This window comes from Strigops habroptila, chromosome 11, assembly GCF_004027225.2.
Source record: "Strigops habroptila isolate Jane chromosome 11, bStrHab1.2.pri, whole genome shotgun sequence".
Classification (NCBI taxonomy): domain Eukaryota; kingdom Metazoa; phylum Chordata; class Aves; order Psittaciformes; family Psittacidae; genus Strigops; species Strigops habroptila.
Genome location: NC_046360.1, coordinates 3,353,308 through 3,377,548, shown reverse-complemented (window position 1 = coordinate 3,377,548; position 24,241 = coordinate 3,353,308). Strand labels below are relative to the sequence as shown.

At 44.0% G+C, this 24,241-nt stretch overlaps 1 protein-coding gene across 4 annotated transcripts in view; it reads left to right on the top strand.

Moving 5' to 3' along the window:
• The window catches only part of PITPNM2 (phosphatidylinositol transfer protein membrane associated 2), a 134,329-nt gene that overhangs the window by 16,838 nt on the left and 93,250 nt on the right, over positions 1–24,241 (top strand). The gene's annotated exons all lie outside the window — the stretch shown is intronic.

Genomic DNA, 24,241 nt, shown 5'->3' with positions numbered 1-24,241 from the left:
TCTCCTGCTTAGTCAGCCCCCTTGTTTATCTAAAATCTTCCAAATAAATAAGTTAAAAGGGAGAATGGCTGCGCAGATGTGCAATTAACATAAATTCTTTGTGTGTATTTAAATCTAATGTGGGTCTTTTCCCCCCAAAAATCGTCACCTTGTTGCATGTTATTTGTGTTGAAATAAGCAGTGTGCAGCCTCTGGTGCTACCATAAAATTGTGGTTAATTTCGGCCTTTTTTTTCCTCCTCTGAACTTTTAATTTGCTTTACATTGCCAAGAGGATTGACATGCAGTAAAGAGTGTAGCTGATGAAGCGAGTACCCTGTGGTGTTCTGTAACAAGTAAATTTGAAGAGATTTTTATGCTTTTAATGAATGTAATGTACCTGCTACTCACTTATGCTGTCACCTGTGGAGTGTTGCTTGTGGGTTCATTGTGTATGTGTCCAGCTCTCATCAAACCTCTTCTACGTGGATTCTAGGAACGTATATCATAGCGTCAAACCTGCCTACAAAATTGGTGGCTGAGCAGGAGTTTTTCAGCAGATGGGGTGTCAGCTTTAGGCTGAATGTGTAGTTTTTCATCATCTTATTTCCCCCAGTACATCCTTCACCGTTCCCATGTTTTTTCCTAGATCGGAAAGGGTGTTTTTAACTCTTAACTCCACCAAGTGTTTCTCTTTGCGGCGATACTGTGGTACAGCAGCTTTGCATTTCTCCTGCTGGATGCTAAAACTCATATTGCTGGTTTTTGCTTTAAGAGCAACAGATTTGTGGGAAGAACAGAAAGCATAAATGAGTTTGGATCCGAGACTGTTCACTTATCAGACTGAAATGTCTTTTCAGTTTCTTTGGATTTATACCTCAGGGTCGCAGCATTTACACTGAAGCTGCAGTGACACCAGCTCTGTATTAACATGCAATATCTTGACCAGAAATCCTTGAGAACTAAGGGTGATTTGAATACCTTAATAACCTCCTGGGAGGAAATTGGCTCCCAGTGAATACATTGCCATTCCCCATATCGATTCCCTTCCTGAGGCATCTCTCTTCAGGATTAGCAGAGCCAAAGGCCATCCTGGGTAGGCTGCTCCTGGTGCTGCAGCTTGTCCCGCTGTGGAACACTTGTTTTCTGCAGGAGAGAGCCTGACAGGTTCTGCCCACCACAGCGCTCTGAAGGAGTTATGGACAGGTCTCTCTGGGAACAAAACCTGCTGTCAGCAGCTTTAACAGAGGAAAAGCATTAATTGCCATGTGGATTTGTGCTCCTGTGCTGAGGGAGAACATCTCTGTCCCAAGAGCTTTGCCTCCCTTGCTTTAGGTCACGCACTCCCCCTTTGCTCCCCCCGTAAGCTGTTGTAGAGGAGAGTGTGTTTCTCCGAATTAGTGGTAACAGCAAAGAAGAAATGCAATCCTTAGCAATATTTAGGGTTTGCTTTGCCCTGAGGCTGTGGCTCTACTCATTTCACTTGCCTGAAGGACTTAACAGAGCTGAGATCTCAGTAAGAGAGGTGCCCAAGTGGTCATTAATTTCCTGAGCTGCTGAGGGAGAACTGCCTTCAGAATTGTATTCACACAATGAGTCCATGCAGCTTGCGTCACTGGAGAGCCAGTAATGTCTGTGGATTGACAGGTAAGGAATGTAGGGAGAAAAAATGGGTTTTAAACCTTGTCAGAGAGTGCAGCCTTCATGAAAACAAAAAAAGCTGAATAGCAATGTGCAGGGAAATGCTGTAGGCACAGGGTAATTTTCCCCTCTGTTCTACCAGCATCCCTGTGCTGCCCTTTGCTTTTCCAAACCTGGAGGGTTTGAATCCAAACTGCTGCACAGAGTGAAAATGATGGGAGAGGAGGGTCCTCTGCAAGTCATACCTGGCAGTGTTTTGCATAGAATCATTTCAAAGTCTAGGGAAGTGTCCTCAGTCTCTGCTGTGAACACAATGTGAGGGATGTGTGTGTACACAAGCTCTAAGTGCCTGTGATGCTTGCAGAGTGGGACCTTGGCCAGAAGCCAGGGGGGGAAACAGTGTGATGGGGGAGATAAGGGATGCACATGCAGAATGAGGAGGTACCTGCTGCTCGGTCCTTGAGCATCCTGATTTCCAGCTGCCCAGGGGCACTGCACTGCCTTTGTGTGTTTCCAACAGTCCTTTCCTGTTTCCAACTGCAGGAGCCTGGACGGGATGAGGAGTGGGTGTTTCTGTAAGAAGAGGTAGAGACTGACGTTGGGCAGGAGACTAATATATGGGAGAAGGGAAAGTAAATGAGGTGAAAGCAGGCAGAATTACAGGGTGCCTTAGAAGATAGGAGGCAGGCTGGGGACAGAGGTCTAGTGCTGTCTCCTCTAAACAATTTGTGCTCATCACTGAAGGAATGTGTGGTGTCTTGTCACAAGGAAGCACAGGTTTGCTTTGCATCTGGTTCCATCTAATGCCCTTCCAGTATTCCCTGCCTTGCCTGTAGCACCTGACTTTGTGCCTGTGCCACGCTGTGCTGTGATTTTCCACCCCTGGCTGTGTAATGTGACAAGGTTTTCCCCTTCCAGAGCCCTGTGTCCTTTTATATGGACACAAATTGGGGCTGACTCTTGATTTTCTGTGTGCTGTGCTTACCAGGGGACTTGCTGTGTGAGAATTGTACTCCTTGTGTGAGTGAGTTTATGGAAACAGACGGAATGCAGAGGAATCTATCCTCATGTTAGCTTCTTCAGAGACTATATTGCAAAACACTTTACAGTGAGTTAGATCAGGTTGATAACACTTCAGAGAGCTGGGTGATGGCTACTTTTGTACTGGCAAGGAGAGGAACCCTGTTTGGCAGCGTAACGGAGCAGTAGAATTGTGGCTTTCCCCTATCTTGATGGGTAAAGGTCGTGGGTTAGTGTGGCACTTGTGACAGTGCCAGGCAGGGAGAAAGAGGAGCTGCTAATAGGTAAGGGAGGGGGCATGGGGTCTCATAAAGGTGGGAGATAGTTACAGGTGAACTGAGTTAGACTTGACAGTCTGGGACATACGTGTTTGGAAAGGTACAGAAGGATCCCTTTTCAAAAGAGATACTCTCCTGTGTAGTCTGGCACTATGGAATTTCTAGTGGAAATACGGGCAAGGTTTTCTTTCTGTTGTTTTCCTCCTCATACCACAGAAACACTAGACACAAGGAACTGTTTGGTCACATGTATTTAACTGGGAGGAAAGAGCCGTGACACTGGTGTGGTTGTAACCACAAACTAACTGACAGTTTCCTGCTGCAAGTAGCTTTCTATAGATCTAAACCTTGCTCATTTGTGTTCCTCTGTGCTGTTTAAATGTCTGAGGAAGATTCCACTGCTGCTAGGCTACTTGTTTTTGACTGTCTTTGTTGTAATTTGGGGGATGGTGGCATGAAGAGGGATCATTACAGCACTAATACAAATTCAGGTGAAAGTCCAGAAGGCTTCTCTATTTTACAGTCTTGTATAATGTAAAAGTCAAGAAGTAACCCCATTAAATATGTGTCAAACTCATTTTGCAATTACATTTGCATGTCCCTCTGTTTATTTCTGGGGAGGAAAGACCTAATCACATGAACCTACCTGCATAGCTGATATTTCCATGGCATCATTACTTGCTTGTACCTCTCCTGCCTCCTCCCCATCCTTCTCCTCTGTGATGTGTTAAATATCACGGCTGCAAAAACGAGGGCACGTTTTTTCCCTGCTGTTCCCATTCCAGCTGGAAAGCTTGGACAGATCCTTCCCTTGTGGTTTGTGATACTGTAAATAAAGGCTCGGGAGGTCACACGTTTTCCATCTCAAGTTATTTTGATTCCAGTGCTGGAATGGGGGGGGAGGGAGGAGAGAAATAAAAATAAGGCAACAAACCCAAACTGTTCTGGCTTGTTGTGGGAAACAGAACCCATTGATACAAAGGGAAAACCATTGTGCAAAAGGCCTTTACAAGAAGACTCAGTCTTTGACTAAAGCTGAGACTTGGAGAATTGGAGTTGAAGATTTCAAAGGACTCTTCCATTAAGCTTTGAAATCAAAGTTATCTACAGAGGAGAGGCCCTGAACAGCAAACTCCTGTGATCTGGTGCTGTTCCTGGACCGCTCTGAAAAACCTGCTGTCTAGCTTCAAAGGCGTATTGGCGTGACTCTGCGAGCATATTGGTGAGTAATTTTACCTATGTTCGTGTGAATACAATTACTCAGATGCTTAAATGTCAGTTAAGTGCGCTTTTAAGGACAGAGTTGAGATATTCTGGCTGTAGGTGTCAGTGGCTATGATGTATCTTGTGGCTTGGCCGTAGCTGCTGCCTGCAGCCCAGGGCAGCACCTCATGATCTGGGCACTCAGGATAAGTGATATAGTTGTGAAAATCAGCACGGGATCACAGTGTGTTGTGGTGGCTTTTACTGCTGCTGTTCAAGGCTGATGTCCTACATCTGGCAGGTTTGGTCTCAGCTACGTCCCTTTCTGTGTTGGTGTTTAAGACTTAAACACTGCTTAGATTTAAACTTAGATGTCATACTTTTGCTTTGATATTTCTGTAATCATGGCTTGGATTTACTAAGAAATGAGCTCAGAACAAGGTCCATTGGGTTTTACTACTGGGTGGTGATCTGCAAAGTATGATTAATACTGGTTTACAGTGGAGAAACTAACAGTTACTGGCAACTGTGTCGCTTAATTCTGAGTGTTGAAGAGGCCTTTTCCTGGTAAAGATTTCTTGGTTATTTTTTATCAAAACAGGATACAAAAAGTGGATATAATTTGTCACTGCAGAACTCTCGTTGTACCTTGACACTGCAGAAGTATTTCTTTTTCCATAAACTGTTATATTTATAAGTGTACAGCAGGAACAAGAGAGTAACATTCCACATCTCGATGTTAATCTCTGCCCAGGATAGTCTTCTGGTTCAATAACTTTTCTTTTCTTCCTTGATCTTCTTTTGCATTTTTTTCCTTTAATGGGCACATGACATATGGACATAAAAAATAATGGCCCAATTTCACCCCTGCTGTAGCTCATTGACGTCATTAAAGCTACAGCAGGGATGACTTGGCCCAGATTCTTTAAAAATAAGACCTGATGAGCAACCCCTCACGGAAAAGCTCTATCGAGAAGGTTGTCCTGAGCGTAGCATAGAGCAGATGCTGTGCAATTCACTGTGACATTCAGTAAGATTCCCATTGGTGCCCTTCCTGTGAAATGGAGCTGGACCCTTCCTGGAGGGGACTGCAAGGCTTGTGCTTGTGGGCCTGCTTTTAGCATACCTCGATGGTGGGATGGAAAGGGGCAATTAATGAAGTGAGAGAAGGCCACTGGAAGCAGAGGCAGATCCGAGTGGAGACCTGACTTACTTGGAAGTTGTCAGAGATGTTTCCTCTGCCTGAGGACGGGGAGCCAAAAGATGGAAACCATGGTAGAAACGTTCTGTTGCCTTGAGCATATTTTTAGGAAGACTGTTTTGTCTCTTTGTACTTTTCTCTAGCTGCTCCCCAGAGGTAGTGTTCTCTGCAATGTCAAAGTATTGTCATACAAGGATTAGCCATCTGAACACGGCAGCTCTCTCTTCTCTCACATAAAAGGGGCACTCCTGGGTTCAGTATCTCAAAGTAGGTCTAAGGTGGAGCTGCTTTTGCAGGCCATATTGCCCTTTTTATAACGTGGCATAGAAATAGAAATTACAGGGAATGTAGGTGAAAGAAAGCAATAGAAATCATGGTGAAAATAGAAGATTTGACCTTGACTCAGCCTGAATTAAGCTGAAATGTACTTTCAGATCTGAACAAGCTGAAAACGGAGACAAATGTGAAAGGTTCTCAAGAGCTGTTGACTTTCCATTTACTGAAATAGTGGCGGTGATTCGTGGATGGCAGTTCTGAAAACCTTTATGCTAACTCACAAAATGTCTTGCTCGCAGTTATAAATAACTGCAGGAAGAAACACCTTTAAAGAGCAAAGCCCCAAAGCTCTATGCGTGATGGGTACATGCTTGATCACCATTTGTACAGCCGATATTCATTGCCTAGAGCATCTTTAATGTAACTGAGTTCTTGGTGGTAATAACTGTATCTGGCCAAGACAAGTTCTCTTGCAGTGAGTCCAAGAAATCAGATAGTTCTTTTTTCAATGCCAGACTCTTCTGGTCCACTGAATATAACTGCAAGAACACATAGTTCTTAAGAAGGAAAATGCTTACTGTGTTTTTGGTGACAGCTGAAGCTAACTTGGGGTGAAGGAAAGATGGAGCAAATAGCACTGTTGTCTGCTTATGAGAGCATGCTCGTTTTAAGGGAATTTAAGTTGGAAAGTTTTTTGCAGGCAGAAGCCAGAGTAGTGTCAAAGTGACATTCACTAGTATAAATAGTGAAGGGAGAATTAGATCTTTAAAATATATTCAGTCTTTTGATTAGTCATCCAAAACTCTGCTGGTGAGAAATCTGGGCTTAACCTGATAAATGTCCTTCTAACAGCAGAAAAAGTCAGAAAACCCGAGACTTTGTGATATCCAGAGAGACCGTGCAGGGGCTGGCAGCAGACTTCTGAGGAAGAGCATTAATGCCGGTGGAAATAGAGGGAGAAAAGGTAACTGAAAACTCTGCAGCCTTAACGGCTTTTGGAAACAAGAGGTATTTGATGGAATGCAGATAAGAGTGATGTTAGCTTCTTTTTATTGCATAGAATGTGACCTTATCTGATGAAACTATCCTGCTCTGAGATTCTTTCCTATAGGATCTATAGGACTTACGGTGGAATCCTCACCATCTCTCTCCCACCAGACTGATGAGCAGCATGGGTTGAATAATTGAATCATACAGTTATGCCAGATCTAATAAATGTTTGAATGTTGGAGGGAAGGGTTGAAGAGAGGATTCTGCCTGAGTAAAAGGATGTATACAAATCCTTAAATAGTATATCTTTTTGATTGACCCAAGCAGGTAACTTTCCAGAGGCAGGCTACGTTGTGATGGGTGTTAATGGAGCACAGGAATGATTAATTTCTGGGGTATATGGTATAGAGATTCTTGTCTTAACAATCAGAAGTGTTTCTTTTGGCTGAAAGTGTGTTTTTTCAGGAAGGTGTACAGTTGTTAAGGGGCAGCAGCACGCCGTTATGTATGCACTTACACCAAGCACATACATCCCTATAAATGAAGGGCAGCTTCCTTTCTGCAGGCTGAGCGGAGCATGGCTTGTGCAGCACTCTGAGGCAGTGCTGGGGAATTACGTGCTACAGCCAAGTCGTGGTCTATGTCCTTTGAAACATCCATGTGTGGATGAGCACGCTGCACAGATGTCCCCAGGGTGGCTGTGGGTTATCAGTGAGATAACCTCGGCTCAGCCCTCGCACTAGAAGTGTTGTGACGGGTGCAGCTGCCTGGTTGTGACTGCTTCTGGTTGCATCTCTACTTCACAGCCTCAAGCGAAACTGTCCAAAAAGTACCACTCTTCACTGAGCAGGATGTTCTGCAGGACAAGTCTTTGTCAGGCGCTGTGTATGGGCTTGCTGGCTGGGAGCAGAGAAAGATGCCCCAGCAGATGTATTGATAGACTCTCTTGTGTATCCGTTTTGTTTGTGAAGAATCATAAGTCGAAATCAACATGCAGATCAGGAGTATCTAAAGATAATACTTTGCTGTTTCTGCATCATCCCAGTGGTTGTGTTTATTAAAAATAAATAAGAAAAGCCAAAAGAGGGGGATGCAAATACCATATTTATTCAGATTAGAAAGGAATGTGGGGATGGAGCCCTGGAGAAAACAGGAACTGTTCAGTAGTAAAGGAGAACTTTCGATTTATTTGATTGGAAATTTTAATCTATTCTGGATGATTTAACTTTTAAGCTCTACAGTAATAGGCTCACTTCAGCTCATCGCCTACTAAGTATTGAGGTTCCACTGGGTGTTCTTAAGTCCTAGAGAGGCCTGTAAGGTTCAGCTGTATTCTCAAGAGCTCATGGATACTAACAAGGAATTAGGAAGGGGAAATTTTCTGACAGCTCTATTTGTGCTTATGAAAGAACTAACCAAATAACCTTGAAATGAATTTAAGGTGTCCTCTTGACCAGTGACTAGTTTGTCTCCTGATTCCTCTGTACATAGCTAGAACACAATCTACCAAGAGAAGTTGTTTCCTTTTTTACTATTTTGAAGTTTATTTTGATGGATTGTGTTTCTAAGTAACTGTTGAAGGTTATTTCTGAGAAATGCTGCCAGAATGCTTATTAATATGTGACAAGGCCCAGGTAGAGTCCCTTTTGAGAATTTGGCTGCTCTGTGCATCCTCAGCATGGGGCAGTGCCTGTGCTGAAGTCTGTGAGTCCTCGCAGTTCCCTGCCCACGCTGGGCCTGGAAATAACTCTGTCAATAGTAGAAATGTCACAGCAGGAATGACTCGCTGGATGTGCCCAATTCCATTTATCTAAATGAGCTGTGATCTTGGATTTAACATGCCGTTCCATAGCTAAGATAAGAGGCCCATGAATTAGATTATTGTTGGGAAAAAAAATAGAGGGGTGCTGATATAAATACTTCTGTGAGAAGTTTAGCAGAGCATTAGCAAGTCTTTTTACATTTATGAACAGCAGCGGTCAAAGTAGTATCCTGCAAAAGATGCTTTCCACATGATACGAACTCCAGGCATTAAAAAAGCATGAATCAGATTAAGAACTGTAGGGCTCTTCTTTTATTTGCCTTTGAGTCTTCAGATGTCAGTGCGAAGCTTTAATCAGGAGCTGTGTTCCAAGAAACTACCACGTGAAATGGAAGGGGAGGATGTGGGCTGAGATGCTCCTGAGTGGTTGAGGTGCTCCCCAGCACCCCAAGGAGGTTCCTGCCCCACAGGTCAAGAGACAAGAGCACTCACAGAATCCTTGAGAACTCTCCTCTCAAGGATTCTGTGAGTGCTCTTGTCTCTTTTGTGGCTGCAGCAGCAGCCCAGGGGTGTTTTCTGCAGGTCATGGTCTGGGACAAGGACGTATTCCCTGGACAGGATGGCAGGAAGTTCAGGAGGTGGGTCAGCAGGAAGCAGGTTCATGATCCCAGCTACTGCTTGTGGAAAAACTGCCCTTACTTTTAAATCTGCTGCTGTTCTCTGTTGGTGAGGCTCGTGTTTCTGTGGTATGTTCAGTGCAGTACCTGCTGTCTCTATAGGCAGCTGTATTTAGTCTTACTGTTGTCACCATGGCTGTTTACTAGTGATGAAGGACAAGATGAAGAGGACTGGGATCTTAATACTTGGGAACTGGGCAACACCTTTATCTGGGTTTCTCTCTTGTAATGGAAAGAGTCGAGGCAGTATGTGGATCTGCTTCCTTGAAGACCTAAAATATGCTTTTATTGACTCCTCAGGCTTTGTGAAGTCATGATGGAAGAATGTAGCAAATCCATTGGGAAAGCTTCCCCTCCCCACTTCTTAGTGTTGTCTTAATAGCTGCTGCTTGTAAATTGAAATAGTTTCCTATGACATTCTGTTGCTTTTAAATATAAGCTAGCCTGTATTATGAATAAATACCTTAACTTGATCACTCAAGATAAGTGATGTAGTTGCTTTACATCAAGTGGCTCTATTGTTGCCAAACCTCCTGTTGCTGGTAGCTCTGGGAGACATTCTGCCCAGCAGAGACATGTGTATGTGCTGGCGTTGCGTCTTCTGTGCTGCAGCCATCAAACACTGGTATATCCTTTCATGAAAAAGCAGGATTTGGGTAATTTACCTCACAATAACAGCCCTTCATAACTCTGCCTGCCAAGCTGATTTAAAGGAAAGTGTCAATTCTCCAGCTCCTGTCGGGAATGCCACCATACACACCCTGAACTGTGCCACTTGCCTGCAGATCTGCCTCTTTCCCTCTGTCATATTGAAGCCTGGCGTAGAAGTGGAGTTGGTTTTTGGCAGCCTGGAGTCTGAGTGAGCGCTGAGGTGTCGCCTGGGCTATTCTCCACTAACCCCTGGGTTAATGGATGCTGCTTCCTGACGTAAAAACAGACGAGAAACTCTGGCCAGGGGCTAAGCTACATCAAGCTGTGCTTTCAGAGGTTAAGCTGATTGCAGATCTCTCATAAATAAATCTTTCTGTATTAATAAATAAATGCTCACAATAGTTGCTTTATTATAGCGCACGAAGCTTTCAGAAAGACGACTTTCCCGACTGAGCCATTTCTGCAGTCTCTGCTGACTTTTAAAGGTTGGTGTCATGAATTGAATTTTGCCTCTTCCATTAGAATGGAGAGCGTGCTCTTCACTTGCACATATGGTTGATGCACTTAAAAGAGTGTGGGAAGAGATAAAATATTCAGAGCTACTTGCCTTGCTGCTGTGGCAGTCAGGTTACTGGGTTGTTTGGGGAGAGTGGGCAGCCTTTCAACGTGACTGTCTAATACTTGGGTCTTGGAGAGTGGGAAGGTTTCCCCTCTGAAGCTTATGTAGTGCTTGTTGGTTGGCTGTAGAGACCCGGCTAGGTGTCTGCTGCTGACTCATTCTTCCTGCAGAATACCTCTTAGAAGAAAAATCCATTGTCTGTATGTTGCAAATAGCCATATTCTTCTTTCTACGGGGAATGATCCTTGTTGGAACTTGATGTCACCTAATGCAAAGCATTGCAAATGTAAAATCAGGATGTACTTAATGTTCATGCTCTATTGGTGGGGAGGCAATAGCTTGTTCTTTGAAACTGTGCTTTGCCTCTGAAAATAATCTTACCAATGTTAGATAAATGCTGTGCTGCAGCCGCCCTTATTAGCCACTGATTAGAGGGTCCTTTGTGAAGTGTTGTCTGTTTCTGCCATAAATTAATTAATATGGAACCAGTAAAATTCCTATGGAAACAAAACAGGGGCAAATTTAATAGCAGATAAATGCGTGTTCTGAGCTATGAAAGTGAACACAAAACTAATTTCTTAATGGGACCACTAGAAGAACAAACAAATCTAGAGAGACATGGTTGTGTGCCTCAGCTAGAAATGTATGTTTGTGGATATAATTAAACTTTAGTTAATAACACATTGTCGTCAGTCTTGGCGAAGAGCTCGACTTGGGCTGTGGCTATGTGTCCAAAGCATTTTTACTAGATTAACTTCTCCATACAGCGTGGTCTGGAGCTTTCAAAGCACTTGCAGCTCTTGGGTGGCTGCCTCGCATATCAGCTCATTCCTCACATAGCTCAGAGAGCACCATGAAGCCTTTCCTACAGCCTGGTGATGGAGAAAGGGGCGACTGTCCCTGTCACTGACCTGCTGTAGGAGGCAGTGGGTGAGTTGAGAGACGGTGTTCAACAGGAATGCGTGAGGAGGGGTGAAGGTGATGCTTCATGATTCACATTTTGCATTGCAAATCCTGCTTCGTAAGCTGCTTCCACCGATACGATAAATGATTTATTATCTCTCAGAGCTTTTCTTCACCCTGGCAAAAAGCAAACGATGATCAGTGGGTTTTTTTTTTTAAAGCTCTGTGTCGAATATTGGATGATTAAGTTGTAATTTTGAAGTGACGCATTTGGGCATGTAATTTTCAAGCCCATCTTTGGTTTCAAGGATCATAAATACGGGTGCCAGCTGTAATGAAGTGCTGTGCTACTTACTATGTTCCTATCACTGTGTGTGTGTCTTTTGTTTAAATTATTAAATCACGGTGGCTATGGCCATAATAATGTGGTTGTTTTATGTCTTGGAACAGGGGAAAATAATTTTATTTAGTTGAAATAATGCAATTGTAACATGCCTCTGGGTTTCAGTTAAAGGGGGAGGTGCTGCAGGTGGCTGGCAAGGCAGTGCTGTTCTCTTGATGGTTTTCCGCAGCAAATTCCACTGCCGTGGAGCAGCAGCGTATTTGTTTTTAATGGAACAACTTGTGAGCAAACACTGGGATGTTTATGGTGACAAGGAAAGCACTAGAAAAACAGAGGCTATAAAATCCCACTCGTTAAGGGTAGCAGTTGGCTCAGGTGCATCTCGGGGGAGGAGGTGTAGAACTGAGATCTGGCTGTGGGACTGCCCAAGCCATTATGGGCAAAACACTTCACTTCTCTGCACCTCTGAAGGCCATCTGTAAGGGTAAGCAGCTATCTGCCCGGGTGGTTTTATGAGGCAAAGTGCCAGGGGAGGACTCGAGATCCTCTGATGCAAAATACTTTACAGATAAGGTATTTATTTCCCCTTTTGAAGCGAAAAGGTGCGTGATGATTTCTTGAATCAGGATGACTGCACCAATTCAGATATAATTTGATAAATGAAGTATAAAGACACAGTGAATGACCTTCTGTAAAATACAAGACTGCCTGAGCCATTTGTCCTTTAAATCTTGCTCCACATCTTTGTATTTCCTGCTCATGCTGTTCATTAGTCTCCTGTGCCCTGTTGGTTTTGGGCTGATAATGGACGGCTAAGTGGTGCACGCTGGAAAGAAAACCTCTGTATAAACAAAGCAGTGTGCTTTTCTCTGCATAAAGTGTCTTGTAGGGCAGAAAACCTTCTATTTTCTCCTCTTTTGTGTTGTGGCTGAGCCCTGGAACATGTAAGTGCTCTCTACATATCCACTCAAAGTCCAGTTTATGGAGGCATCCCTCCTTCCATGGGAAACCTTACACTGGTGTGGCTGCAGCACAGGCTGTGGTTTCTTTCCAAATGAATCATGAGGGTTTTACAAGCTGTAAAACTTCTCTGGAGAGCTTAAGGGTGTGAGCAGCTTACAAGCATGGATGATTTTTTTTCCTGATTCGGGGCTGGATATGTCCTGAGTATCTGTTTGATGCTGTAGATTGCCAGCAGGGATTTTGTGCCCCCTTCAGATGGGATGCAGCACAATCCCAGGCTCCTGCTGCGGCTGCCCACAGAGCTTTGCTGGGACTCCCTTGACGTACGGGTATAGGAAGTGATAAAACTTTATTAGTGTTAGTTCCTTTAGTTTATGTAAACTTTTCATGAGGAACAAGCTTATGCATTTGGAGGACAAAAGCATTTCATCTGGCTGGGCTTTCCTTAAGGGAAATGAATCTTGCTCCCTCCCTTAGCAGCTCTTTGCCCAGCCCCAGGGCCACTGCCCTGTTCCCTATGAAGGTTGATTTGACCAGTCCAGCTTAGTCCAAGCCACTTCTCTGCAGATCAGTTTGACCTCCTGGTGTTCCCTGTTCAGGAATATGGTGCAAGAGCCTTGCAAAGGGGGGACAGTGGTTTGGGCAGTGGCTGTTCCCTCAGGCTCATCACTGTGAGCAATTCTGGCTGTGGGGTCTTACAGCTGGGAGGCTTTGCATGCTGGCACATGCTTGCCCTGCTGCAGATGCAGTGCCATGGTATGTGACATGTGGTCCTGCTCTGTCACCACCTGGACTTGGAACGTGTGAGCAGTCCTGCAGGGAGCTGGCACTTCCTCTTGTCTTTGGCATGTGTGCTGGGCAGGCAAAGGCTGGAAATCAAGGGTGGTTCCAGCAGTTTTGAGCTCTGGGTAGGAGCCTCTTGAGTGCATTCCTTGTACTGCCTCACCGGTGGCTCTTCCTGGGGTTCTGCAGCTAATCCTCTGCTCTGACCCAACTAGAAAGCAAGTTGGCTGCCCCAAGAGGGACAGTCCTTGCAGTAGGGCACTGGCCAAAAAATATGGAGCTGGCAGTGACATGGAGCTGGCAGAGGATGAACCAAGCAGGTAGGAACTGTCAGGAGCTCTGGGAAATTAGCAGGGAATTTTCTTCTTTTTTTCTTTTCCTTTTTCTAGCCTATGCCAAGAGTAGGTGTTTCAGAAGGGGAATACCTGGCGCAGTGTGATGGCAACTTACCCAGCTGCCCTAACGGGATGCTTTTGCCAGGAGCCTTTGGACCTTTTCTTCTTGGTGTAAATAAAATCAAATAAATACAATACTTGTTCCTATAAATAAACCTGAATGAGTGTGATTCCCTCGAGTCTCTAGGTATACATTACATGGTCAACATTTGTTCCTTTCTCCCTCTGCAGGGAAATGATGGAGAAAGAGGGGACCATCAGTGTGCCTAGATCTCAGCCAGGCACATGAAGGCTCACAATAACTTTCTTCTATGATAAAAGAGATCTTTTTTATGGTCTGAATTCTTTATTTTACTTTTTCCCTGGTGGGAGAGAATTGCTGGTGATAATAGTTGGCAGCCCAGCTCCTGTTGGGAAGCACTGAATGGAGGAAGGATTTATTGAAGGAAATGTGTGGCAAATTCCTTTATAATGCACCCTTTTTTTCCTATTTAAAGAGGTTGTTTATAACTAAGAGCCCATTAGCACCCAGGAGGTAATTTTGTTGTAGCAGTTCCTTATTGAATGAAGGCTTGGTAGTCTGTTTCTGGATGGGGGGGGCTCAGGAACAGCTCTTGGATAATACTATACCTAAGCTGCTTTTTTTTCCCCTCTCCTTTTTTTCTTCTTCAAATGGAGGTTGGTGCAGCTCCTTCCCATGTAGTTTGAACAACAGCTTTGTGAAGTGCATGTCAGCATTTGAATTATGCTTTTCATTTACTGTAACCAATTCTAGTGCTCTCCTTTCATCCCCAGGGTTTCTGGAAGGTTTCTCGACTTATCTTCCTCCTCACCCCCTGCAACCCAGACACAAAAACCCAAGAGCTTCTTTGAATGCTGCCTGGTGCGTTGCCTCTCTCTCTGCTGTTAGAGAAATGCTGTGATTTTGGAAAGAATACTGAACTTGGTGGGTGAAGAACTATGCTGTAAAGAGTCCTGGTCAGGTTATTGCCCACAGCTCTCCTTGTACTAAGGAGTAATCAGAACTCATCAGCGTAAAACCTTCCACACAAGGAGTAAACAACACCGATTCACTGGTAAGGGATGCTAAGCGCTCTGCATCCCTTGTGTGAAGTGGGTTTTGTTACTTCTGGCTTGAATGCTGATCTAATACTAATAATTCTATACTTAAACAAACCGCCAACTTTTCCCCATGGTAGTGGTTAAGAGATAGGAGGGAGAAGTGCATAGCAAAAGCGGAATATGGCAAAGACTGAGGATCATTGCTAGAGCAGAGAACCTATCTGGTTTAAAATAAGCTTTCACGTGCTCAAGAAATGGTAATGTGTTCCCAGTTATCTCCACCCTAAAACCTTCAGAGCTGTTGCTGCAGGATGGCTAATGCAAAACCTCTCTTGGTGGAGCAAATGGTGAGGAAGGTCATGTGTATTTTGCATCTTCCCCCTTTTCACCGTCCTTCCAGTAAAAGCATGTTTGTGCTGGTGTGCACTGAGCTATCCAGGTGCGGAGGATATTATGGGCTCTCCATATTGCTGGCCCTAATTTTAGCTACGCTCTGCAGTGTTCATGCCAATACTCACCCACTTGCATTTGCACTTCTGGTAGAGTCATTACACAGTGTGAGCTTCACACATGTGCCGCTCCTCCTGGAGCTCAGCTGGCAGCAGCAATTTGTATTCCCAATCAAGTAGTGGGGTTTGTGTGGGAGAGGGACCAGTGAGAAGATGCTCATCTGTGAACGGATCCCTGCGGAGCACTGCTGGGCTGTGCTTGTTGCAGCCTGTTGTAGGCAATTGGATGGGAGGGAGAGAGCTCTGTAATTCCCTCCTGCTTTTCATTGAAGTGGAGAAATGGGTCTGTGTTGCATGTTATGTTCTCTCGTGCACTTCCATTGTGAAAGGACTCCCGGTCCAATTTGTCAAGGCAGAGACTTGACGTGAGTCCAAATGCACTTGACAATAGTCTCTCTGCTGTCAAAACCTCTGCTCCTTCTGTGATAAAAACAAAGCTCCCAAGTAACACTCCTTCCTTCCTGTGGCTCTTAAGAAAGACTCTGCATCCCGGAGCTGTTCTGAGAAGGAAGTTTTTTTTACTGTATCCAAAGCACTTACCCATTTTCCCATTTAAAACATTGACAGAGCAGTGCATTCAACACAAGACAGCCAAGAGAAATGATCTGGATTTATGCTTTCTTTAATTGGACCACATAAGATTTTATTTTCTGATAGTGTCCAAAGGGAGCTGTCGGAACACTGCAGGAAGAGTGAATGTGTCCATTGTGGTAATGTGCTTTTGATAAATGCATTACGGCATAGTTATGAAGTCAGGAAGAAGCCTTAATTACTGTTATGAAGCTATTAGAGTCTAAAGCAGCAATCTGAGCTCTTGTTGCAATTGTGTTTTATATTTCTTCACCAAAGACTTTAGCACAAAAAAAAGTGCTTGTTTTAGAAGATAATTTCTGCCTTTTGTTTCCTTTGCCTTTTTAAAATGGTGTAGAAGTGAATATAATAACTGTGAGCTCCGTGGGTTCATGTGAATAAAGAAATACAACCTTTACACTTAACATTGGCTCCCGTTGGCAGGGAAGCCAATGCCATACGATCCGCTCACTGTTGTCTCTTGTTAGCCTTGCCCTAGCAATAAGAAATTGCTGAACTTGATTCTCCCATCTTAAAAAAGGGGGAGAGAGGGCAGGATTGGTCTCCTTGAGTCTTGTGGAAAGCTTCTTATGGGGCTGGAGAAGGAGAAAGACTGGTCTTGGAAACCTCTTATTAGCGAAAATTGCTTGGGGAGATGAGTGAGTGTTATAACCTACACGTGGGGTGAACAAACTGTCTGCCCATGGAAGCCTCAGCTTTCCACATCAGCAGCGCAGCGAAGAGCCTGCACCGTCTTGCTCAGGTCTCTCTTGACAGCAACCACAACTAATGATTTGGAGCTGAGTATTCTTACACCAAAAATGTTTGCAAAGAAAGAGTTTAATTTTCAGATGTTTATTACCTTTTTTATCTTTTTCCAAAGGAAGACTGTTCGATGCTCAGTCACCCGGTTTTAGTGCTTTGTAAACGTTCTTTTGACTCTCTGGCAGTGCATTATTTATACCAGATGTTAATTTAATAGAGTGAACTTTGTTACCCTTCAGGATGTAAGTATCTTAATTTAAAAAACAAAACTGACACAACCATCATTGTAAATCAAAGGTTAACAGGCACAGCAACGTGAAGGTATTGTTTGCTCAGTTGTTAAATTGATACTGTGCTGCTTTCTTAAATGGAATATGTCTTCAGCGACAGGAAGGTTAAGTAGAAGTTGTCCTGTTATGAGAAAGGAAGAATGAGCCTTACTTATTAGTGTTTTTCTAAGGCTGATTGCTTAAAGTAATTGCGGGTGCAGCACGGGAACATTGATGCTGCTTACAGCAGCTGTGGGAAGTTGGTTCTGGCCCCATCACAGTGCTGTTGGCTGCCAGTGGCCACTCCACTTTCATACTGGGTTCAGGCTGGCTCTTGCTGGTTCTCAGCTTGGGCTCTGACCCTTGGCTGTTTCTGGAAGCAGCAGTGCCCTTTGTTCATAAGCTTTTGGTTATAAAACCACAAGTTGAAAGAGCTCTTCCCACGAGTAGGTGTATTTTTGGTGTACCAAACCTCCCAGTGCAGCCAGGCTGGGGGGTGATGGACTTAGAGACTTCATGTCTTGTATTGTGGGGTGCCTGAGTACCAGGCCAGGTTGTTCATGTTGAGCCTGGGATTCAGCCTCTTCAGCTGACACTCAGAAAGGCAATTTTAGAGATCTTGGGAACATCTGCTCAATACGTTGGAGCAGTTTTGTCCTTTTGTAAAAGTGTGCGCTCTTTGCTGTGGGACAAGGTCTGGTGCGGTTTACAAAGGCTGCGCTCTGAGAGGGCTTTTCTGGTTTGATTCAGTTATCAGTAATTAAATAAAGCAACAAAAAAGCTCCCAAACCAAACACACGTACCCTGAAACACTTAACTATTCCAAGACTGTGTGTTTTTTATTCTCTGTGTGCTTTCAGCATACTGAGCTGGGGAAGGTGATGATGATAAATATTACCACCTTGTTTCCAAAAGCTGTTGGGTAAGATCTCTCACTGCAGCATCTGAAGCATTACTGGAAATGCTCTGAACTGTTATAACAACATCTCTGGTGTAATTTTTCTTTTCCAAAAGCCTTTCCCTTCCCCCTATTTCTGAGTAGAAGACACATATTAGCAGATATTCAGGTGTCAGCAAACGTGCCAGGCTCTTGAATCACGCAGCGCGTAGCGAGTGCTGAGATGTTACCATCTGAAGGGAAGGGGAACATTAATTCCCAGAGTGCAGCGGTAGCGCTTCTGCAGTTTTCGTCATGTTTGTGTATTTCCAAACTTAAAATGCTTCCAGTTGCGATGTTTGTCCTGACTGACTGTTACAGGCTTCGGTGTGCTCAAGTTTCGGTTGACTTCTTGAAGTCTGGCATTAGAATTCTTGGAGTGCTACATCTCTGTAGAGTGACAACACTGCAGATTAAACCTAAGCACTTCTACTCCCAAGGAGATAGGCTACATCTTTTTTCCTCTCCAGAGTACTCTGCTCTGAATAGCTCTACAATTAAAATTGATATATCTTTATTTGGTTAGTCTACTGCCTGTTATTTCCACTTTGTTTCAAATCTGAGCAGTTTGGGCCAGTTCATGCTTCAGAGATCTAATCTAAATGAAGTTGTTCACAGCTGTAAGCTTGTAGGTGTATTAATCAGTTAACACGAAGCTCTGAAGAACTGCTTGAAGAGTCCAGAGAAATTTAACAAGCTTGACTCCCTGCTTTCCGTGTCTGTTCCTGCCCAGGCGCAGTTCTGTTGGATTGTCATCATTCCAACTGGTCTCGCCAGCCTTCAGCACGGCCCATCCAAAACTGTGAGCGTATTTGTTTATTCAAAGGATTTGGAGTTGATGTCTAACTTGCAGTCTGGTGCTGTTCCATGGTTTTCTAGATCATTAAAGCCTTCACCAGAAGGTGCCTGGACTGCAGTGGTGCTGCTGGATTTGCATTTCCACTGGTAGGTTTGAGGGCATGTACATGGGGGCTGCCCAGCTTGTCCCTGCCTCGCTGCAGGGACTTTAGCCACTTCAGCTCTGTCCCTTGCAGAGTTTCACCCCAGCTACACACGTTAGATGCTGACACCAACCATTTGTCTTCAGGCATTTGAGGCAAACGCCGGCAGAAAATGGCACAGAGGACGAAAAGTAAATGGGCCTTCTAAAATCCTTTCAGCTTTAAGTATTACAGATATAATTAGAAACACAGGCAAGGTTTATTATCCTATAAGTGCCTTTCTAGTCTGTTCTGCTTTTGTAACCTTTCTTTCTTCATCTGTCATTCTGTCTTGCTGCATTGTTTCTCCTTGCAGCCTGGCGTCTCCACCACCATGTCCTGTTTGCTTCCATGCCTTAATGCTTTGCACCGAGTCTGTTTGCTTTTCCCCTCTATTTACATCATAGCTGGCATCTTTTTGGCTCTGCAGTGGTGTTCCCATGAAACCATCATCGTTCAAACAAGTAGGTGGTTCTTATTGCTGCAAGAAGAGGAAGAGCTGCCCTCTGCAGCCATTCTCTCCCCGGGCTGCACATCTTCCCCCTCTGCTACTTAGGAGATTAAGATAACTTTAAATTCTTCTTTTAATTGCTTTGGAAGTGGAAAGTTGAAGCATTGTGTAAATTGGTCCCTGCAAGCTCCTAATGTGGGAAGAAGAATGGCTCCCTTGGTGCAGGGATGCAGCTCCATGTTGGGAAACCTGGACATGGTGAGGAAAGCCACTGCTGTCCTGTAAGACACTTTGCCCTGGGATTGCTGTCAGTCATCTTCAGGTCCTTTCACACACAGCAGGACTTTAAGGTTCTTTCCATAGGACCTTAAAGTTCAAGGTGGGGAATATTGTGGAATGTTTTGTAGCTGCTTTTATCCCTGATCAATCTGTAGCCTGTTACAGGCAATGCTTCAAGACTTGGTCTACTCTGAAAAGCTTTTTGGCAGAGCCAAAAAAGCCTTGGTGGAAACAAGGCTTCCCTCCTTTGACAGTTACCTTCATTGGGAGTGTGCAGTTCTGGTTGTGGGGTTGCATCTCGCATCCCTGACCAAAACCACCCCAAACCGAGATGCCTAAGAGCCCCTTTGCAGGAAGGGGATGTGCCAGCCAGGACTGCGAGCGGGAGTTGTGCTTTGTAGTGTCATTTTTATGTATGCACTTCATTATGCTTGTGTCAGTGTTTGGTGATGATTGAGGATGTTCAACAGCTCCAAGACTGGGGTATAAGGCATGTTGGCTTGAGCACCTGGAAAGGAATAACAGCTGCTTGTAAAACAAACCAGCCATCCCCCTTAAAATACTTACAGTCGCTGTTTCTCAGATACAACTGAGATGTTCAGCCCGAAGGGAAATCGATTGTGTGTTTGGACTCCCCGTTGCTTATTCGTGTACGTGAGCGTGTTTGTTTTATTTAAGGAGTTGGTACATAATCAGTCTTAAAATTAACTGACTGCCTGTTGACTTGTCACCCTGTGAATGAAAACACATTGCTTGTAATTTGTTTGACATTATTCTGTCCTGTTGTCAGGCTTCTAATTACATTTAGAACATAACCCAGATGTCTGTCTGTCTCCTTCTGTCTCTTTATTATTATTATTTTAATCATTATTAATTTATTTATTATTATTTATATTTTTATTGCAAAACATCGAAGGAAATATTACCCTGAAGTGATGGAAGTCTGCTTGCTCTTCTGTCTTCTCAGGAGATTAGTAGGTGGTTGGAGGTTTATCCCTTAAAAACTGTGTTCCTTTTAAAAGAAGGTGCTGGTTTGGTCATCCAAAGTTGCTGGTCCTTTATGATTTTGGATTGACCTTCTGTATGCTTTGAAGGTATTGAAATATGTTTATATCTACATTAAAATGTTTCTCTAGATACTGCTTCCTCAAAATGATCCCGTTTCCCCACTTTATTTATTTTTAAAGACGAGAGAAATTGCTTGTGCTTTTAGAAGATTAAAATATTAATGTATTTAAATATAACAAAGAGAGAGGAGAGGCAGAAGGGGTTGCCCTTTCAAAATGTGCACAAATGAGCAATCTTTTATTGAATCCATTGCATAAGCACGTCGTATTCCTTGCCAACACTGGCTTTTTGATAATTAGCAAAGGAAAACTCAAGCTGCTCAGTGTGAGGTTTTATTGCTCAAAACCTATCATGTAACTTGACTTTTCCTAGAGCTACAAGCTTTTAAGCACCAGAAACACAGTTTTCCAACAGCATATGATGTGCCCAGGTCCTGTTTTCCGAAAGCATTAAGTCACTTAAACCTCAAAAGGCTGCTGCTTTGTTAACGTGACTTTTGAATGCTTTACCTCTGATCCCACTTGGAGAGAGCTGTGTTGGCCACCAAACAAGCTCCACTTCCCTTGTGGTGGTTCTTTTTTAGCTGTTCTAAATTTGCAAGGCAACGGGGGTGTGTGGAAGCTGTTTTTAGGGATAAGAAACTTGTCTCTTGGTTCCTGCTGACTTCAGTTTTTTGGTATTGTCAGCTATCCTTGCTCTGAGTTGTGGAAGATTACTATTATATTTAAATGCTGACAGAAGAGTCTGATCTGGGTGGCTTCAGCAGGGGACAGATTTGTCTGTTCTGCAAAACTTTGTTCCAACAGAGCTCGTGGTAGGGGAGAACGTTAAAGTATAGGAAGAGCACAGTGGGTTGCCTTAGGAAAGTAAAACTGGAAAGTGAGAATAAGGGAAATAAAGCATGTATTCATTACAAGTGATATTTGTGACACTTGGGCATAGAGACTGCAAATTATTATGTGGTGCCTGCCATTAAATACAAATACATCCCTGAGTTTTCCCCTCTGCATCCCAGCCAACAGGCTCTTAATGAAGCACAAACAAATCCCCTGCGCCACTTCAGAGGTTTGTATCACCTTTGTTGTTCCATGTCAGTTCAATGGGCTTTTCTGATCTACTGCTCTTGTTACCTGGGGTCTGGGCACCAGCTAGACCTGCCACCCATACTGAAGGGCTTCTGGCTGAGCAATGGCAGGTTATCATTTGCTGAATCTGGAGTAAAACTGCACCGGGGACTGAAACTAAACCCTGGGGTTTTGTGATGGAAGAGTTGCTTCCCCAGAAGGACAGAACTGGCAGGGTTGGGTTTGGCTAAAATACTGCTGGGGTTTGTCTGTTGAGTGTCTCATCATGGCGTTTGCAATTGGGAGAGAGGCTGGAGGGAAGGATGTTGTCACTTGAAGTTCCTCCCTGATCCCTTCCTGCTTTTGTTGGCGGCTAACAGTTAAAGGCGGGGGGGGAGACATTTCTGGCTCTGGGCATCCTGGTCCAAGCCTGGCTGCATCTCAGTCAAGGGTCTGTTGGCCTCAGCTGCTTTTGAAGATCTTGGCTGTTATAGGAGCTGACAAACAGGCATTAATTGATGACTCACCAGCGCAGCAATGTCAGAAATGCTGGGTTTAGTTTGCTGTTCCTGCATGTTCTTCAACCTGTAACTGTTCTGTGCAGTTTTTAGCCTCAAGAGAGGTTATCTTGTCCGTGTACAGCAAAGAATGAAATTGAGAGTGGGCACTTCAGGAAGAAAAGTGGCTGTGGTGCAGTACAATGCTGCAGGTGGATCTGTTTGCTTCATATAAAAGGATTGCCAAAGCCTGGTTTTGAGAAGCTGGTTTCAGTCCAAGTGGTTGGTGGAGCAAGAAAAGGTTTCTCTAAAGGTTTGGTGTTTGTTTTTCACTCTTGTTTTTCTCCTTAAGCAGCACAGAATAGGATCGTGCTCCCTACCTACGTTTGTAGCCTCACGTACAGGAAAGCTGTCTGTTCGTGTTTTCACAGGTTTGGGGCTTAAAGTGGCAAGTTAATACTTAGACTGCAAGGTGGGGGGGAATCCTTGAAACAGCAATGAAGCAGTCATGCAATATGCCAGTTGTGGGGGGGAATCTTAAGAATAAACCTGCTAGTTTATAGCTTAGCTGATGAGGTAAGGAATTAAGATAGAACAGCATAAACGTCTTGAGTTGTCTTTGTATGTATTAGTTGCTGTGTTCACTAGGTGTGCTTTCCAGAGCGTAGAGCTTTTTTCCTATGATGAGAAGTTCTGTTAATAAATTAAGGGATTTATTAGCAGAAGCCGTGTGTCTTCCACCCCTTCTCTTTGAGTGCATAGGAGTGCAGAGTGAAATGGGCATTGCTCCTTGGTGTGAGCACGTTGCATTGAGGGTCCCTCCTCAGCTCTGTGCACTTTGTTCTGGGCAATCTGTCTCTTGTGGCAATATGTGAAGTATCTCAACTCCATGGATTGTGTGCATGGGGTCTTGTCGTGTGGGGTTCTTTTTTCAAGTTTGACTTTTCTGCTCCTTTTAGCAATACTTCTCCTGTTGTTCTACAGTAAGCTTGGATGTTAATTATATGGTATTCAGCCTCTCCCTACCCTTTTCCTCTCCCACTGTGCCAATAATAGCTGCTTGATCATTTTTGGTAAGAATTTTACCTTTGCAACTGTAACCTTAAATAATCAACTAAAGAAACCCCCAAACCATAAAAAACCCAACGAGGCTTTGAAGAAATGTCAATGTCATTTAAATATGTAGCATTCATGCTCAGGCTTTCTCTCTGTACCTTCTGTCTAATTTCCCTTCTCTCAATAGCTCTGACTAATGCTGGGATCTTTCTCTGTTTGAGCTCTGCTACTTATGAATAGAGCAAGTCTTATCTGAAGGCTTGTGAATGCTTACAAGCGTAAGGCGGGCTGGGATGAACAATGTGCATAAATAGCAAATAGTTGAAGGGCCAAGTCCTCAGAATAACAATCGAGGAGAGATGACCCTGTTGAATATGTGATGAAGCATACAGCTTTCCTGCTTGTCAGCTCCTCACTTGCTGGCCCAGGTGGGTGTATTTCTGTTGCAGGACTTGCTGTGCAGGATGGAGTTCAGCAAGGCACTCAGAGGTGGTCTCCTCCTCCTGAATCCTGCTGATCTTACCAGCATCAAGAGGTGCTTTCAGTAGGGAAATCTTTTGAAATGATGCTGAGGGCATCTGCAGTAGGAATGATGATTTATTTTCCTTTATAATCAGCGTTGCTGAGTTATCCTTCTGCCCTGCTTTCTTCCCTACAACAGGCTGATGTTTCAGGAGTAATCTTTAGCTCGCTCTCTTGCAAAGGGCTCATAGGACTGGCTCTGTCTTTGATATGATTATTTCTAATGCTCTTCCTCCTCTTAACTGCAGCACTCCTGTGTGTGCTTGCTAAGCCAGATGTTCACATCACACTTCATGTACCTCTATACGTCTGAGCTATAAAGGAAGAAACAAGAGTGCTTGTTCCCCTATGGAGTGCTTCTCTGAAAATGGAGTGCTGCCTCCTTATCATCACCAGGAGGAAAGAGCAAAGCTGCACTTACATCATTCCATGACAAAAGTGCTTTCCAGTCCTTCAATGAAAAAATCCTGAGAGCACAATGTTGTTGCTTATTTAATTACTGTTACCAGGTAGTGTGTTTAGGGCAGCA